At 44.0% G+C, this 19,817-nt stretch overlaps 1 protein-coding gene across 4 annotated transcripts in view; it reads left to right on the top strand.

Moving 5' to 3' along the window:
- The window catches only part of LOC106561104 (contactin-associated protein-like 4), a 206,707-nt gene that overhangs the window by 146,543 nt on the left and 40,347 nt on the right, over positions 1-19,817 (top strand). The gene's annotated exons all lie outside the window — the stretch shown is intronic.

Genomic DNA, 19,817 nt, shown 5'->3' on the forward strand with positions numbered 1-19,817 from the left:
TGGGGTTTACAGTTTTGAGGCTATTCTATTGGTCCATTAAACCAGGCAAGCTAAATCAAGCACATACAGTGCATTTGGAAAGTATTTAGACTCCCTCACTTTTTCCACATTTTGTTACAGCTTTATTCAAAAATGAAATATTTTTTTCCCCCTCATCAATCTACACACAATACCCCATAATGACAAAGCAAAAACTGTTCATTTTTTATTTTTGCAAATTTATAAAAATAATTCAGACCTTTTACTCAGTATTTTTTTAAGCACCTTTGAAGCACCATGTCTCAATTGTCTCAAGGTTTAAAAATCCTTCTCTAACGCGTCTCCTCTCCTCCCCTTCATCTACACTGATTGAAGTGTATTTAACAAGAGACATCAATAAGGGATCATAGCTTTCACCTGGATTCACCTGGTCAGTCTATGTAATGGAGAGAGCAGGTGTTCATACTGTTTTGTACACTCAGTGTAAATGCCTCAGACAGAGCTACTAGCCTTTCCACATCCACCAGCCTTACCCACACTTAGAATCAAAGGGAGGGGGGCGTCTGTAATTTGTAAGCCGATGGATTAACGTCTACTTTAGCAGTCTCCCAAATGGCACCCTATTCCCTAGAGTGTACCCATTGGCCTTGGTCAAAATAAGTGCACTACATAGAGAATAGGGTGTCATTTGGGACACAAACTTTGAGTTGGGGCACCATGTGATTCTGTTTGCTCTGCCAGTGGTGAACAGAGACTCTGAATCCATAGCTTCCAAATATAAGTAACGGCAATTCCAGATTAAATTGGTGTGTGAAATATTGTGCAATTTCTCTCCTTTTTTGAGTTTTTAGTACTGTACAGCATAGTGCATATGTGAAGTAAGTACTTAGGAGAAGAAGGCCCGAGCTTCTAATAGTAAGATGCAGTGATTTTTTAAAATGTATTTTACCTTTATTTAACTAGGCAAGTCAGTTAAGAACAAATTCTTATTTACAATGATGGCCTAGGAACAGTGGGTTAACTGCTTTGTTCCAGGGCAGAACAACAGATTTTTACCTTGTCAGCTTGGGGATTAGAACTAGAAACCTTTCAGTTACTGGCCCAATGCTCTAACCACTAGGCTACCTGCCACCTATTGAGCAGCCTCCATCACATTATTGGCAAAATGCCATTCCTCTGTGGTTTCCTATTCGATGTGCAGGTGCTGAGCTGACTGTTTCCTGAACAATAATCACATTCAATAAATAACCATGAATCACGCTGCTGATGGGCTTTGGATCATGCGGTTCTACAATAGGAGTGTGTGTGGTTGCGTGTGTATGTGTGTGTGCGCAAGCCCTCCAATTATTTTCGCATATTTTATTTTTACACTAAACGTTATCAGATCTTCAACCAAAACCTAATATTAGATAAAGGGAACCTGAGTGAACAAATAACACAAATGTGGTACTTGTCAAAGACTTCAGCCACCCAAGTCATAGACTGTTCTCGGCAAAAGGACACTTGACTAACCTTAACTAGAAACAATAATGTGTAGACTATCACATCAGAAGCTCTATTTTCCCAAAATGCTCCTGAATAACTTCTACCCCATTGAAGACTGTTGAACAGTTTATCAAATGGCTAGCTGGACTATTTTCGTTGACCCACTTTTTATTTTATTTGCACAGGCTCTGCACACTCACTGGACTCTACCCACACACATACTACACTGACTCTCCAACACACACACACACACACACACACACACACAATCAGTCAAAAGTTTGGACACACCTACTCATTCAAGGGATTTTCTTTATTTTTACTCTTTTCTACATGGTAGAATAATAGTGAAGACATCAAAACTATAAAATAATACACATGGAATCATGTAGTAACCAAAGAAGTGTTAAACAAATCAAAATATGTGAGATTCTTCAAAGTAGCCACCCTTTGCCTTGATGACAGCTTTACGCTATCACGTTTCAGGTATGACCCAGATGCAGACTGTCGAAGAAACAATATTTATTTCTAATACAGGGGCAGGCAAACAACGGGTCAAAGGCAGGCAAGGGTCAGTAATCCAAAGAGGGTGCAAAGGGTCCAGAACGGCAGGCAGTCTCACGGTCAGGGCAGGCAGGGGTCTGTAATCCAGTTAGGTGGGGCAAGGTATAGAATGGCAGTCAGGGTCAGGGCAGGCAGAATGGTCAAAACCGGGAAGGACTAGAAAACAGGCGCAAGAAACAGGCAGGAGCAGGGGAACAAACGCTGGTAGGTTTCACAAACAAAACAAACTGGCAACAGACAAACAGAGAACACAGGTTTAAATACACAGGGGATAATGGGGAAGATGGGTGACACTTGGAGGGGGGTGGAGACCAGCACAAAGACAGGTGGAACAGATCAGGGTGTGACATGCATACTCTTGGCATTCTCAGAAGGGCGCGATATCAGTCGACCAGATGCTATTTTGCACTAACGTGCGAAGGTAACCATTTTTTGAAGTGATTTGTTTTACAATCATATGAAAACATCATGACAGCTAATGAGTTCTGACTAAACTTGGAATATTGTTAATTAGCAGGTATCCTATTGAAATATTGAGTGTTATAGTCTAGGATCTTCACCAGAAGTTAATTACATTTACATTTAAGTGATTTAGCAGACGCTCTTATCCAGAGCGACTTACAAATTGGTGCATTCACCTTATGATATCCAGTGGAACAACCACTTTACAATAGTGCATCTAAATCTTTTGGGGGGGGGGGTTAGAAGGATTACTTTATCCTATCCCAGGTATTCCTTAAAGAGGTGGGGTTTCAGGTGTCTCCGGAAGGTGGTGATTGACTCCGCTGTCCTGGCGTCGTGAGGGAGCTTGTTCCACCATAGGGGTGCCAGAGCAGCGAACAGTTTTGACTGGGCTGAGCGGGAACTGTGCTTCCTCAGAGGTAGGGGGGCCAGCAGGCCAGAGGTGGATGAGCGCAGTGCCCTCGTTTGGGTGTAGGGACTGATCAGAACCTGAAGGTACGGAGGTGCCGTTCCCCTCACTGCTCCGTAGGCAAGCACCATGGTCTTGTTGCGGATGCGAGCTTCAACTGGAAGCCAGTGGAGAGAGCAGAGGAGCGGGGTGACGTGAGAGAACTTGGGAAGGTTGAACACCAGACAGGCTGCGGCGTTCTGGATGAGTTGTAGGGGTTTAATGGCACAGGCAGGGAGCCCAGCCAACAGCGAGTTGCAGTAATCCAGATGGGAGATGACAAGTGCCTGGATTAGGACCTGCGCCGCTTCCTGTGTGAGGCAGGGTCGTACTCTGCGAATGTTGTAGAGCATGAACCTACAGGATCGGGTCACCGCCTTGATGTTAGTGGAGAACGACAGGGTGTTGTCCAGGGTCACGCCAAGGTTCTTAGCACTCTGGGAGGAGGACACAATGGAGTTGTCAACCGTGATGCGAGATCATGGAACAGGCAGTCCTTCCCCGGGAGGAAAAGCAGCTCCGTCTTGCCGAGGTTCAGCTTGAGGTGGTGATCCGTCATCCACACTGATATGTCTGCCAGACATGCAGAGATGCGATTCGCCACCTGGTTATCAGAAGGGGGAAAGGAGAAGATTAATTGAGTGTCGTCTGCATAGCAATGATAGGAGAGACCATGTGAGGATATGACAGAGCCAAGTGACTTGGTGTATAGCGAGAATAGGAGAGGGCCTAGAACAGAGCCCTGGGTGACACCAGTGGTGAGAGCACGTGGTGCAGAGACAGATTCTCGCCACGCCACCTGGTAGAAGCGACCTGTCAGGTAGGATGCAATCCAAGCGTGGGCCGCGCCGGAGATGCCCAACTCGGAGAGGGTGGAGAGGAGGATCTGGTGGTTCACTGTATCAAAGGCAGCAGATAGGTCTAGAAGGATGAGAGCAGAGGAGAGAGAGTTAGCTTTAGCAGTGCGGAGAGCCTCTGTGACACAGAGAAGAGCAGTCTCAGTTGAATGACCAGTCTTGAAACCTGACTGATTTGGATCAAGAAGGTCATTCTGAGAGAGATAGCAAGAGATCTGGCCAAGGACGGCACGTTGAAGAGTTTTGGAGAGAAAAGAAAGAAGGGATACTGGTCTGTAGTTGTTGACATCGGAGGGATCGAGTGTAGGTTTTTTCAGAAGGGGTGCAACTCTCGCTCTGTAGGAGGAATGTATATGGTGGAGGCAATTAAGCTTGGAATGTATTGAGTAAAGGAAGGGCAATTACATGTGGCAGGCACTGATAAGGGTGGAGAGATGTGGTTTAGTGAGGAAGGGGGCCAAGGTCAGGTCAGGTCACATTAAGGGAGAAGGAACAGTTTATTGCCTGCATCTTTTAACTTCCTGCCTAGCAATAAATATGTTTACAGAGGAGATTCCACCCAAATTGGGTTATATAAACTCAGAAAAAAAAGAAACGTCCCTTTTTCAGGACCCTGTCTTTCAAAGATAATTCGTAAAAATCTAAATAACTTCAGATCTTCATTGTAAAGGGTTTAACCTGTTGGGGATAGGGGGCAGTATTGACACGGCTGGATAAAAAACGTACCCGATTTAATCTGGTTACCACTCCTACCCAGTAACTAGAATATGCATATACTTATTACATATGGATAGAAAACACCCTAAAGTTTCTAAAACTGTTTGAATGGTGTCTGTGAGTTTAACAGAACTCATTTGGCAGGCAAAAATGTGAGAAGGTTTCATTCAGGAAGTGGCCTGTCTGAGAAGGTGTCGTTCTTCTTGTCTCTGTTTATTGAAGAGTGAGGATCTTAGCTGTCCCGTGACACTTCCTACGGCTGCCATAGGGTCTCAGAAGGCGGTAAAAAGCTGAATCGTGGCTTTGCAGGCTCTGGCTGAAAAAAAGTAGCGCGTTTGGGTAGTGGCTGGTTACAGTACTGTGAGACTCATGCTCGTGCCCGCGTCGACCGAAAGCTTTGTTTACTTTCCTCAGTTTAGCTAAATGGACATTCCCGGTCGGAATATTATCGCTTTTTTACGAGGAAAATGGCATAAAAATGGATTTTAAACAGCGGTTGACATGCTTCGAAGTACGGTAATGGAATATTTAGATTTTTTTTGTCACGAATTGCGCCATGTGCGCGACCCTGATTTACCATTTCAGATAGTGTCTGGGACGCACGAACAAAACATCGCAATTCGGATATAACGATGGATTATTTTGGACCAAACCAACATTTGTTATTGAAGTAGCAGTCCTGGGAGTGCATTCTGACGAAGACAACAAAAGGTAATCAAACTTTTATAATAGTAAATATGATTATGGTGAGTGCTAAACTTGCCGGGTGTCTAAATAGCTAGCCCGTGATGCCTGGGCTATGTACTTAGAAAATTGCAAAATGTGCTTTCACCAAAAAGCTATTTTAAAATCGGACATATCGAGTGCATAGAGGAGGTCTGTATCTATAATTCTTAAAATAATTGTTATGCTTTTTGTGAACGTTTATCGTGAGTAATTTAGTAAAATGTTAGCGAATTCCCCGGAAGTTTGCAGGGGGTATGCTAGTTCTGAACGTCACATGCTAATGTAAAAAGCTGGTTTTTGATATAAATATGAACTTGATTGAACAAAGCATGCATGTATTGTATAACATAATGTCCTAGGGTTGTCATCTGATGAAGATCATCAAAGGTTAGTGCTGCATTTAGCTGTCTTCTGGGTTTTTGTGACATTATATGCTAGCTTGAAAAATGGGTGTCTGATTATTTCTGGCTTGGTACTCTTCTGACATAATCGAATGTTTTGCTTTCGTTGTAAAGCCTTTTTGAAATCGGACAGTGTGGTTAGATTAACGAGAGTCTTGTCTTTAAATAGCTGTAAAATAGTCATATGTTTGAGAAATTGAAGTAATAGGATTTTTAAGGTTTTGAAAATCGCGCCACAGGCTTCAACTGGCTGTTACGTAGGTGGGACGAATTCGTCCCGCCTAGCCCATAGAGGTTAAACACTGTTCCCCTTCTTGTTCAATGACCCATAAACAATTAATGAACATGCGCCTGTGGAACGGTCGTTAAGACACTAACAGCTTACAGAGGGTAGACAATTAAGGTCACAGTTATGAAAACTTAGGACACTAAAGATGCCTTTCTACTGACTCTGAAAAACACCAAATGAAAGATGCCCAGGGTCCCTGCTCATCTGCGTGAATGTGCCTTAGGCATGCTGCAAGGAAGCATGAGGACTGCAGATGTGGCCAGGGCAATAAATTGCAATGTCCGTACTGTGAGATGCCTAAGACAGCACTACAGGGAGACAGGACGGACAGCTGATCGTCCTCGTAGTGGCAGACCACGTTTAACAACACCTGCACAGGACCGGTACATCCGAACATCACACCTGCGGGACAGGTCAGGGTGGCAACAACAACTGCCCGAGTTACACCAGGAACACACAATCCCTGCATCAGAGCTCAGGCTGTGCGCAATAGGCTGAGAGAGGCTGGACTGAGGGCTTGTAGGCCTGTTGTAAGGCAGGTCCTCATCAGACATCACCGGCAACAATGTCGCCTATGGGCACAAACCCACCGTCGCTAGACCAGACAGGACTGGCAAAAAGTGCTCACCACTGATGTGTCTCGGTTTTGTCTCAACAGGGGTGATGGTCGGGTTCGCGTTTATCGTCAAAGGAATGAGCATTACACCGAGGCCTATAGGTGGAGAGGTGGAGAGTCCGTCATGGTATGGGGCGGTATGTCACAGCATCATCAGACTGAGCTTGTTGTCATTGCAGGCAATCTCAATGCTGTGCGTTACAGGGAAGACATCCTACCCCCTCATGTGGTATTTCCTGCAGGCTCATCCTGACATGACACTCCAGCATGACGATGCCACCAGCCATACTGCTCGTTCTGTGTGTGATTTCATGCAAGACAGGAATGTCAGTGTTCTGCCATGGACAACGAAGAGCCCGGATCTCAATCCCATTGAGCATGTCTGGGACCTGTTGGATCGGAGGGTGAGAGCTACGGCCATTCCCTTCAGAAATGTCTGGGAACTTGCAGGTGCCTTGGTGGAAGAGTGGGGTAACATCTCACAGCAAGAACTGGCAAATCTGGTGCAGTCCATGAGGAGGAGATGCACTGTAGTACTTAATGCAGCTGGTGGCCACACCAGATACTGACTGTTACTTTTGATTTTGACTCCCCCCCCCTTGTTCAGGGACACATTATTCCATTTCTGTTAGTCACATGTCTGTGGAAGTTGTTCAGTTTATGTCTCAGTTGTTGAAACTTGTTATGTTCATACAAATACTTACACATGTTAAGTTCGCTGAAAATAAACACAGTTGACAGTGCGAGGATGTTTCTTTTTTTGCTGAGTTTGTATACTACCACTGGTGGAATATGTCTTTGTCTATTCAGCTGTTCGATCCTTTGGGTGAATAAACTTGGTTGGAGCTTTAATAGTTGTTGAAAATGTCTTACTCTGATATTTAGAGTGGTTGTGTTCACTGGTTGTGTTCATACCACATTAAGAGACTGGAATCTTACTGGTGCTGCCAGTTATGAACTGACCTGTATTTTGTTTAAAATAAGGATTTTTTCGTCATGGAAATGTTTGGATATACAGTGCCGTTAGAAAGTATTCATACCCTTTCACTTATTCCACATTACAGCCTGAATTCAAAATGGATTGAATAGATGTTTCTTTACTCACCCATCTACACACAATACCCACATAATGACGGTGAAAACATGTTATTAGAAATTTGGAAGATTTATTGAAACTGAAATAGAGTAATATCGCATTTAAACAAGTAGTCACACCCCTTTGCCATGATATTTTCTAAATTGAATTGACATGATTGGACATGATTTGGAAAGGCACACACCAGTCTATATAAGGTCCTACAGTTGACAGTGCATGTCAGAGCAGAAACCAAGCCATGACATCGAAGGAATTGTCCGTAGAGCTCCAAGACAAGATTGTGTTAAGGTACAGATCTAGGGAAGGGTACCAAAACATTTCTGCAGCATTGAAGGTCCCCAAGAACACAGTGGCCTCCATCATTCTTAAATGGAAGAAGTTTGGAACCATCTAGACTCTTCCAGGCTGCATGGTCAAACTGGTCAAACTGAACATTCGGGGAGAAGGGCCTTGGTCAGGGAGGTGACTCTGATAGAGCTCCAGAGTTCCTCTGTGGAGATGGGAGAACCTTCCAGAAGGACAACCATCTCTGCAGCACTCCACCAATCAGCAGGGCTTTATGGTAGAGTGACCAGACGGAAGCCACTCCTCAGTAAAAGGCACATGATAGCCTACTTGGAGGTTACAAAAAGGTACCTAAAGGACTCTGACTATGAGAAAAAGATACTGGTCTGATGAAAAAAAGATTTAACTCTTTAGCCTGAATGCCAAGCGTCACGTCTGGAGGAAACCTGGCACCATCCTTACAGTGAAGCATGGTGGTGGCAGCATCATGCTGTGGGGATGTTTTTCAGCGGCAGGACTGGGAGACTAGGCAGGATTGAGGCGAAGATGAATGGAGCAAAGTACAGAGAGATCCTTAATGAAAACATGCTCCAAAGCACTCAGGACCTCAGACTGGGGGCGAAGGTTCACCTTCCAACAGGACAATGACCCAAAGCACACAGCCAAGACAATGCAAGAGTGGTTGCGGGACACGTTTCTGAATGTCCTTGAGTGGCCCAGCCAGAGCCTGGACTTTAACCTGATCGAACATCTCCAGAGCGACCTGAAGACAGCTGTGCAGCAACGCTCCCTATCCAACCTGACAGAGCTTGAGAGGATCTGCAGAGAAGAATGGGAGAAACTCCAAATACAGATGTGCCAAGCTTGTAGCGTCATACGCAAGAAGACACTAGGCTGTAATCGCTGCCAAAGGTGCTTCAACAAAGTACTGAGTAACGGGTCTGATTTACTTATATCAATGTGATATTTCCTTTTTTTATTCTAAAAACCTGTTTTGCTTTATTATTATAGGGTGTAGTTTTGTAGATTGATGAGGAAGGAATAAGGCTATAACATAACAAAATGTATAAAAAGTCAAGGTGTCTGAAATCTTTCCGAAGGCACTGTATATTGGGGGAAGGGTATAAAAACATTTCTAGGGTGTTGAAAGTTTCCAAGAGCACATTGTTCTCCATTATTGGGAAATTGATCTAATATGGAACTATCCAGACTCTGCCTAGTGCATGGCCGTCCTACCCAAACTGAGTAACCGGGCAATAAGGACATTGGTCTGGCAGGTGACAGAACTACAGAGTTCCTTGGCTGAGATGGGAGAACCTGTCAGATGGAAAAAAGTCTCTAAAGCACTTCACCAATCTGGGCTTTATGGGAGAGTGGCCAGACGGAAGCCATCCCTGAGAAAAAGGCATATAACAGCATGCCTGGAGTTCACAAAAAGTCACGTGAAAGCATAAGGCAAAATATTATGTGTTCTGATGAGAAACAAATTAAACTATTTGGCCTGAATACAAAGCGTGATGTCTGGAGAAGTCCAGGCTCAGCTCATAATCCATCTAACACCATCCCTACCGTGAACCATGGTGGTGGGAGCATCATGCTATGGGGATGCTTTTCAGTGGTAGGGACTGGGTGACTGGTAAGGATAGAGGGAACAATGAATGGAGCCAAATACAGACAAATCCTTGAAGAGAATCTGCTTCAAAGTGCAAACGACCTTAGACTGGGGCAAAGATTTATGTTCCAACAGGACAATGGCCAAGCCTATAGCCAAAGCAATGTTGGAATGGCTTCATAACAAGAATGTGAAAGTCCCTGAGTGGCCCAGATTTGAATCCCATTGGAAATATATGGAAAGACTTGAAGATTGCTGTTCAGAGCTTGAGAAAATCTGCAGGGAAAAATGGGAGAAAATACTCAAATCCAGATGTGCAAATATGCTACAGACCAAGAAGACAACTCACAGCTGTAATTGCCACCAAAGGTGCTTCTACAAAGTATTGACTTGGGAATACTTTTTTAAATTAGATGTTTTTGTGTTTCATTTTCAATATATACTGCTCAAAAAAATAAAGGGAACACTTAAACAACACATCCTAGATCTGAATGAAAGAAATAATCTTATTAAATACTTTTTTCTTTACATAGTTGAATGTGCTGACAACAAAATCACGCAAAAATAATCAATGGAAATCCAATTTATCAACCCATGGAGGTCTGGATTTGGAGTCACACTCAAAATTAAAGTGGAAAAACACACTACAGGCTGATCCAACTTTGATGTAATGTCCTTAAAACAAGTCAAAATGAGGCTCAGTAGTGTGTGTGGCCTCCACGTGCCTCTATGACCTCCCTACAACGCCTGGGCATGCTCCTGATGAGGTGGCGGATGGTCTCCTGAGGGATCTCCTCCCAGACCTGGACTAAAGCATCCGCCAACTCCTGGACAGTCTGTGGTGCAACGTGGCGTTGGTGGATGGAGCGAGACATGATGTCCCAGATGTGCTCAATCAGGTCTGGGGAACGGGCGGGCCAGTCCATAGCATCAATGCCTTCCTCTTGCAGGAACTGCTGACACACTCCAGCCACATGAGGTCTAGCATTGTCTAGCATTAGGAGGAACCCAGGGCCAAACACACCAGCATATGGTCTCACAAGGGGTCTGAGGATCTCATCTCGGTACCTAATGGCAGTCAGGCTACCTCTGGCGAGCACATGGAGGGCTGTGCGGCCCCCCAAAGAAATGCCACCCCACACCATGACTGACCCACCGCCAAACCGGTCATGCTGGAGGATGTTGCAGGCAGCAGAACGTTCTCCACGGCGTCTCCAGACTCTGTCACGTCTGTCACGTGCTCAGTGTGAACCTGCTTTCATCTGTGAAGAGCACAGGGCGCCAGTGGCGAATTTGCCAATCTTGGTGTTCTCTGGCAAATGCCAAACGTCCTGCACGGTGTTGGGCTGTAAGCACAACCCCCACCTGTGGACGTCGGGCCCTCATACCACCCTCATGGAGTCTGTTTCTGACCGTTTGAGCAGACACATGCACATTTGTGGCCTGCTGGAGGTCATTTTGCAGGGCTCTGGCAGTGCTTCTCCTGCCCCTCCTTGCACAAAAGCGGAGGTAGCGGTCCTGCTGCTGGGTTGTTGCCTTCCTACGGCCTCCTCCACGTCTCCTGATGTACTGGCCTGTCTCCTGGTAGCGCCTCCATGCTCTGGACACTACGCTGACAGACACAGCAAACCTTCTTGCCACAGCTCGCATTGATGTGCCATCCTAGATGAGCTGCACGACCTGAGCCACTTGTGTGGGTTGTAGACTCCGTCTCATGCTACCACTAGAGTGAAAGCACCGCCAGCATTCAAAAGTGACCAAACCATCAGCCAGGAAGCATAGGAACTGAGAAGTGGTCTGTGGTCCCCACCTGCAGAACCACTCCTTTATTGGGGGTGTCTTGCTAATTGCCTATAATTTCCACCTGTTGTCTATTCCATTTGCACAACAGCATGTGAAATGTATTGTCAATCAGTGTTGCTTCCTAAGTGGACAGTTTGATTTCACAGAAGTGTGATTGACTTGGAGTTACATTGTGTTTTTTAAGTGTTCCCTTTATTTTTTTGAGCAGTGTATATAAAAATAAAAATCTAAATACATATTTTCTCTTTGTCATTATGGGGTATTGTGTGTAGATGGGTGAGAATTATTTTTTGTATCAATTTTGAATTCAGGTTGTAACAACAAAATGTGGAATAAGTCAAGGGGTATCAATATTTTCTGAAGTCACTGTATATGAAAGTATAACATATGTGATTTGAATATTTTGTAAAGTACATATGATACTTCAACCCAAAACATGTGAATTGAATATGTCTTAATTACATATGAAAGTAAGCCTATATCATATGTGAATTGAATATTTTGTCAAGTACATAACAGTAAGTCTATAAAAATGTGGTTTAATATTTTGTAAAGAACAATTCAAATCTGCGGTATCATCAAACATACAAGTGACTGCCAAAATAAAGGAAACACAAAGTGTATAAAACTGTATTGGAGGGATGCGACACCATTCTTCCACAAGAAATTCCATCACTTGGTGTTTTTTTGATGGTGGTGGAAAACGCTGTCACAGGAACAGCTCCAGAATCTCCCATAAGTATTCAATTGGGTTGACATCGAGTTACTGAAACGGCAATGGCATATGGTTTACATCGTTTTAACGTTTATAAAAACATTTAGTGACCATTCGTGCCCTGTGGATGTGGGCATGGCCATGGTAGCCAAAATAATGTGCAACTGGTTCTGCGCAGAATTTTTATACATGACCCTAAGCATGATGTGATATTAATTGCTTAGGAATTGCTCAGGCACCACACCAGTGTGGAAGCACCTGCATTCAATATATTTAGCATCTCTCATTTACTGAAGTGTTCCCTTTATTTTGGCAATTACATGTATATGGTGTGTTCATAGCTACAGTGCCTTCAGAAATTATTCATTACATTTACATTTACATTTTAGTCATTTAGCAGACGCTCTTATCCAGAGCGACTTACAGTAGTGAATGCATACATTTCTTTTTTTTTTTTGTGCTGGCCCCCCGTGGGAATCGAACCCACAACCCTGGCGTTGCACACACCATGCTCTACCAACTGAGCTACAGGGAAGGCTTCATACCCCATGACTTATTCCACATTGTGTTGTGTTACAATCTGAATTTCAAAAAAGTTCAACCATCTACACACAATACCCCATAATGACAAAGCAACAGATATACATAAAAAAAAATGTCTCATCAAACACAAAATTGGTACATACGTGTCGTTCACTAAAAAAGGTGCACAACTAGAAATAAGCTAAACTATTTACAAATGGCATTCGTGTTTTGTGCATGTCATGATAGTCTTTGAAGCATTACATCCAAGATGGCGTAGCACTCAGGCGTCTTTTGTTTTCATCTTGTCGTGTCCCATGTATATATCTTTTTATATATTTTTTCTTTACATATATTTTTCTTAACCCCAACTTCAACATACTCTCCTGCAACCCGCCTCACCCAATGTGGTATGGATCTGCTATTTTCTTTACTTTAGAACCGGAACACCCAACAGCAGCTAGCCAGCTAACTAGCTAGTAGTCAGCTAGCCACTGCTAGCGGTCATCAGCTAACATTTAGCCAGGACAACTCCTGCCAGTCTGTACAGCGTGTTTCAACCCAGAGCTAATCGGACTCCTTTTTCTCCATATCACCGGATTCCTACCGCAAGCTCTGAACCTCTTCACCTGGATCATCGCAGCTAGCTAGCTGCTATCCGATTGGCTTCTCCTGGCTAACGTCTCTGTCCCGAAGCAAGCACCAATTAGCCTGGAGCTGGCCTATGCTAGGCCCATCTCCCGGCTAGCTAAAGAGGTCCATCAGCCACTCCTTGGGCTACAATACCGATTTTGCCAATTGGACTGGACCCCTTTTATTGCCGATACAGAGCCCCGCCGATCCATCACAACTGGCCTACTAACGTAATCCGCTCGAGGTTTTTTTTCCACAGGCTCCTTCGTTGCGACGTCCCCTGAATGCCCATCTGCTAGCCTGCTAGCCGCGGCCCGCTAGCTGTCAAGAGCATACCGGATTGTTAGCTGAAGTGGTCCATCAGTTAATTTCTTTGGCTACTATACCTATTTTGCCAATTGGCCTGGACACTTTTACTACACGGACCCCTGCTGATCCATCACGGCTGGTCTCCTGACGTAACTGCATGAGGGGGCTACAACAACAGACTTCTTCCTTCGCGACGTCCCTCTAAGGCCCTTCTGCTAGCCCCAGCCCGCTAGCTGTCTGAATCGCCGTGTCTCCAGCCCGTCCAGCATCTCAGTGGACCCTATGATCACACGGCTACGCATGCCTCTCCCTAATGTCAACATGCCTTGTCCATTGCTGTTTTGGTTAGTGATTTTCTTATTTCACTGTACAGCTTCCAGCCCTGCTCAATATGCCTCAGCTAACCCTCTTGTCCCACCTCCCACACGTGCGGTGACCTCACCTGGTTTAATTGATGTCCCTAGAGACAATACCTCTCATCATCACTCAATGCCTAGGTTTACCTCAACTGTATTCACATCCTACCATACCATTGTCTGTACATTGAATCTATTCTTCCGTGCCAAGAAAGCTGCTCCTTTTACTCTCTGTTCCGAACGTACAAGACGACCAGTTCTTATAGCCCTTAGCCGTACCCTTATCCTACTCCTGGTGATGTAGAGGTTAATCCAGGCCCTGCAGTGACTTGCTCCACTCCCATTCCCCAGGCCCTCTCATTTGTTGACTTCTGTAACCGTAAAAGCCTTGGTTTCATGCATGTTAACATCAGAAGCCTCCTCCCTAAGTTTGTTTTATTCACTGCTTTAGCACACTCTGCCAACTCGGATGTCCTGGCTGTGTCTGAATCCTGGCTTAGGAAGGCCACCAAAACCCCTGAAATTTCCATCCCTAACTATAACATTTTCTGACAAGATAGAACTGCCAAAGGGGGCGGAGTTGCAATCTACTGCAGAGATAGCTTGCAGAGTTCTGTCTTAGTATCCAGGTCTGTGCCCAAATAATTTGAGCTTCTACTTTTAAAAATGTACCGTAACTGAAACAAGTCTCTCACCGTTGCCACTTGCTATAGACGACCTTCTGCCCCCAACTGTGCCCTGAACATCATATGTGAATTGATTGCCCCCCATCTATCTTCAGAGCTCGTGCTGTTAGGTGACCTAAACTGGGACATGCTTAACACCCCGGCCATCCTACAATCAAAGCTTGATGCCCTCAATCTCACACAAATTATCAATGAACCTACCAGGTACAACCGCAAATCCGTAAACACAGGCACCGTCATAGATATCATCCTAACCAACCTGCCCTCCAAATACACCTCTGCTGTCTTCAAACAGGATCTCAGCGATCACTGCCTCATTGCTTGCGTCCGTAATGGGTCTGCGGTCAAACGACCACCCCTCATCACTGTCAAACGCTCCCTAAAACACTTCAGCGTGCAGGCCTTTCTAATCGACCTGGCCCGGGTATCCTGGAAGGATTTTGCTTTCCTCACAAACTTAAATAAGCATGCCCCATTCAAAAAATGTTGAACCAGGAACAGATATAGCCTGTGGTTCACTCCAGACCTGACTGCCCTTGACCAGCACAAAAACATCCTGTGGCGTACGGCATTAGCATCAAATAGCCCCCACGATATGCAACTTTTCAGGGAAGTCAGGAACCAATATACACAGGCGGATAGGAAAGCAAAGGCTAGCTTTTTCAAAAAGAAATTTGCATCCTGCAGCACAAACTCCAAAACATTCTGTGACACTGTAAAGTCCATGGAGAATAAGAGCACCTCCTCCCAGCTGCCCACTGCACTGAGGCTAGGAAACACTGTCACCACCAATAAATCTACAATAATTGAGAATTTCAATAAGCATTTTCTACGGCTGGCCATGATTTCCACCTGGCCACCCCTACCCTGGTCAACAGCCCTGCATCCCCCACAGAAATTTGCCCAAGCCTCCCCCATTTCTCCTTCACCCAAATCCAGATAGCTGATGTTCTGAAAGAGCTGCAAAATCTGGACCCCTACAAATCAGCAGGGCTAGACAATCTCTTTCTAAAATTATCAGCCGAAATTGTACAACCCATATTACCAGCCTGTTCAACCTCTTTCGTATCGTCTGAGATCCCCAGATTAGAAAACTGCCGCGGTCATCCCCCTCTTCAAAGGGGGAGACACTGTAGACCCAAACAGCTACATACCTATATCTATCCTACCCTGCCTTTCTAAGGTCTTCAAAAGCCTTTTCCGCTATGCAATCTGGTTTCCGAGCTGGTCATGGGTGCACCTAAGCCACACTCAAGGTCCTAAACGATATCATAAACGCCATCGACAAGAGACAATACTGTGCAGCTGTATTCATCGACCTGGCCAAGGCTTTCGACTCTGTCAATCACCACATTCTTATCGGCACACTCAACAGCCTTGGTTTCTCAAATGACTGCCTCGCCTGGTTCAACAACTACTTCTCAGACAGAGTTCAGTGTGTCAAATCGGAGGGCCTGTTGTCCGGACCTCTGGCAGCCTCTATGGGGGTGCCACAGGGTTCAATTCTCGGGCCGACTCTTTTCTCTGTATACGTCAATGATGTCAATCTTGCTGCTGGTGATTCTCTGATCCACCTCTACGCAGATGACACCATTCTGTATACTTCTGGCCCTTCTTTGGATACTGTGTTAACCTGTTATGGCTAGGGGGGCAGTATTTTCACGTCTGGATAAAAAACGTACCCGATTTAATCTGATTATTACTCCTGCCCAGAAACTAGAATATGCATATAATTATTAGCTTTGGATAGAAAACACTCCAAAGTTTCTAAAACTGTTTGAATGGTGTCTGTGAGTATAACAGAACTCATTTGGCAGGCCAAAACCTGAGAAGATTCTGTACAGGAAGTACCCTGTCTGACCATTTCTTGGCCTTCTTTATCATCTCTATCCATTACAAAGGATCTCTGCTGTTACGTGACACTTCCCACGGCTCCAATGGGCTCTCAGAGCCCGGGAAAAGCTGAATGACGTAATTCAAAGCCCTGGCTGAAACACATTATCGCGTTTGTGAAGTGGCCGATCAGGGGACAGTGGGCTTAGGCGCGTGCACTGGCTGCCCCCGTCTTTCTGTTTTTCCCTCTATTTACCGAAACTCAGACTCCCGGTCGGAATATTATCGCTTTTTTACGTGAAAAATGGCATAAAAATTGATTTTAAACAGCGGTTGACATGCTTCGAAGTACGGTAATGAAATATTTAGAAATCTTTTGTCACGAAATGCGCCATGCGCACGACCCTTATTTACCATTCGGATAGTGTCTGGAACGCACGAACAAAACGCCGCTATTTGGATATAACGATGGATTATTTTGGACCAAACCAACATTTGTTATTGAAGTAGCAGTCCTGGGAGTGCATTCTGACGAAGACAACAAAGGTAATGAAACTTTTGTAATAGTAAATCTGACTTTGGTCAGGGCTAAACTTGGTCGGTGTCTAAATAGCTAGCCGTGATGGCTGGGCTATCTACTGAGAATATTGTAAAATGTGCTTTCACCGAAAAGCTATTTTAAAATCGGACATATCGAGTGCATAGAGGAGTTCTGTATCTATAATTCTTTAAATAATTGTTATGGTTTTTGTGAACGTTTATCGTGAGTAATTTAGTAAATTCACCGGAGGTTTGCGGGGGTATGCTAGTTCTGAACGTCACATGCTAATGTAAAAAAGCTGGTTTTTGATATAAATATGAACTTGATTGAACAAAACATGCATGCATTGTATAACATAATGTCATAGGGTTGTCATCTGATGAAGATCATCAAAGGTTAGTGCTGCATTTAGCTGTGGTTTTGTTTTTTGTGACATTATATGCTAGCTTGAAAAATGGGTAGTCTGATTATTTCTGGCTGGGTACTCTGCTGACATAATCTAATGTTTTGCTTTCGTTGTAAAGCCTTTTTGAAATCGGACAGTGTGGTTAGATTAACGAGAGTCTTGTCTTTAAAATGCTGTAAAATAGTCATATGTTTGCAAAATGGAAGTGTTCGGATTTTAGAGGAATTTGTATTTCGCGCCACGCCCATCATTGGATATTGGAGCAGGTGTTCCGCTAGCAGAACGTCTAGATGTAAGAGGTTAACTAACCTCCAGACGAGCTTCAATGCCATACAACTCTCCTTCCGTGGCCTCCAACTGCTCTTAAATGCAAAACTAAGTAAAACTAAATGCATATTCTTCAACTGATCGCACCTGCCCGCCCGTCCAGCGGACGGTTCTGACTTAGTGGACAACTACAAACTACTTTGTGGACAACTACAAATACCTAGGTGTCTGGTTAGACTGTAAACTCTCCTTCCAGACTCACATTAAGCATCTCCAATCCAAAATTAAATCTAGAGTCAGCTTCCTATTTCGCAACAAAGCATCCTTCACTCATGCTGCCAAACATACCCTCGTAAAACTGACTATCCTGCCGATCCTTGACTTCGCTGATGTCATTTGCAAAATAGCCTCCAACAATCTTGGATGCAGTCTATCACAGTGCCATCCATTTGTCACCAAAGCCCCATATACTACCCACCACTGCAACCTGTATGCTCTCGCTGGCTGGCCCTCACTTCATATTCGTCGCCAAACCCACTGGCTTCAGGTCATCTATAAGTCTTTGCTAGGTAAAGCTCCGCCTTATCTCCGATTCTGTTAGGACGAATGGTGCCACAAGCACTATGAAAAGCATGGGACTATAGTACCTGTCAAAAGTTTGGACATACCTACTCATTCAAGGGTTTTTCCTTTTACTATTTTCTACATTGTAGAATAATAATTAAGACGTCAACACTATCTGTTATGCGCAGTGGACATTCGATGTTTCCATTAAGTCATACATCATCAGATAACATGGCAATATGCTACATTTGCTCCTACCAACCTAAGGATTAATTTGATACCCCCCATGTAGCTATAGCTCAAACACAGACCAAATCGAAGTTTACCTTCTAAGATGTTTGGTGAAAACGTTGTGTAAAATAAACATTTTGACTCTGGTAATCAATAACGGTAGGTCACAGCCAGACAGATAAGATTATCCTCATGATCTGCGGAGTCCCAGCTTTCGATGTGTATCAATGTTTATGCTTCACAACGCTAAACGGAACGTAGGTAGCAGCCATCTTGAAGTGAGGTCATCGGCTCGGGCTGACCTTATAAATACATATGCCCATATATGGTAGTAAGTCACACCAAAGATTTGAAGGCACCGATCAATAGCCAACATACACAGTGTTTCGGAAACGCCCTGCTTTTACAGATAGGGGCTACCATTCTCATACTATACTGAATTTAAAAAAAAATCTTTAACTAACAGAGTCCCCAAATATGGGGAATTTACATTTAAGAGGTTTTTAACTTCCTAGGAACCCCAGGAGGTTTTCTTCCCCATAGGGCATCTTGATATGGTCCCCCACTGGTAACCATTCTCTAGGATTACTGGCTAAAGACATTCCTCACATCAATATTCATTCAAATGCCCAGTCTCTGTCTCTTCCCCTGAAGCCACTGTTTGTTCTTCCTCCAAAGTGGGTGTTTGCAGATATGACAAGAAAAAAGAAAACATATTTGCTTGGTGATAAAGTATTCCACTGCAGCCTGGTTTCCCTTGTGTTTCCTTTCTTTAATCATTAGAATATGGTCTCGGGCGAAAACAGACTGAAGACCAGCACAATGACACTGATAGGCTCAATATGAGGTTGCATAAAGGTTTATCAGAGCCTGTCAGAAGGCAATAGGACATTATGAAATCATACATTTGCTTAGAGATAACAGTCTGTGTATTGAAAAAGTATTTGCTCCATTTCTGATTTTCTAAATATAACCCTCTCACCAGGCACGAATATGACTCACAATATGAACTTATGTAGAGTATCTCAACAGCATGGGATATTAGGTGAGAAGGACATCTCCAATAAGAATTCCTATTGTAAACTATCTAGGGTTATGACAATAGGGTATTAACTTCAGATGAAATGATTATAGGTTTCTGTTATTGAATCAAGAAACTATCCCATGCGTTCAATTAAATTGAAACAATCAATGACTCCACCAAGGCAACATACATAAGGTTCAATATGTGTATTAATACATTTTCAAACACAAATACATTTTCAGACACAACATCAAAGGAAATAAAAATAATAAACCCCAATAAGTCGTGCACAACCCGTGTCCAAATTATTTCAAGTTTGCTTAAGGTAGGCTTTCTCCTCTTCCTTGGACTTTCTTCCTTTCTTGGCAGAGGGAAGATATCCACATAAGA

The sequence above is a fragment of the Salmo salar genome, chromosome ssa01 (genome assembly GCF_905237065.1).
Source record: "Salmo salar chromosome ssa01, Ssal_v3.1, whole genome shotgun sequence".
Classification (NCBI taxonomy): Eukaryota; Metazoa; Chordata; class Actinopteri; order Salmoniformes; family Salmonidae; genus Salmo; species Salmo salar.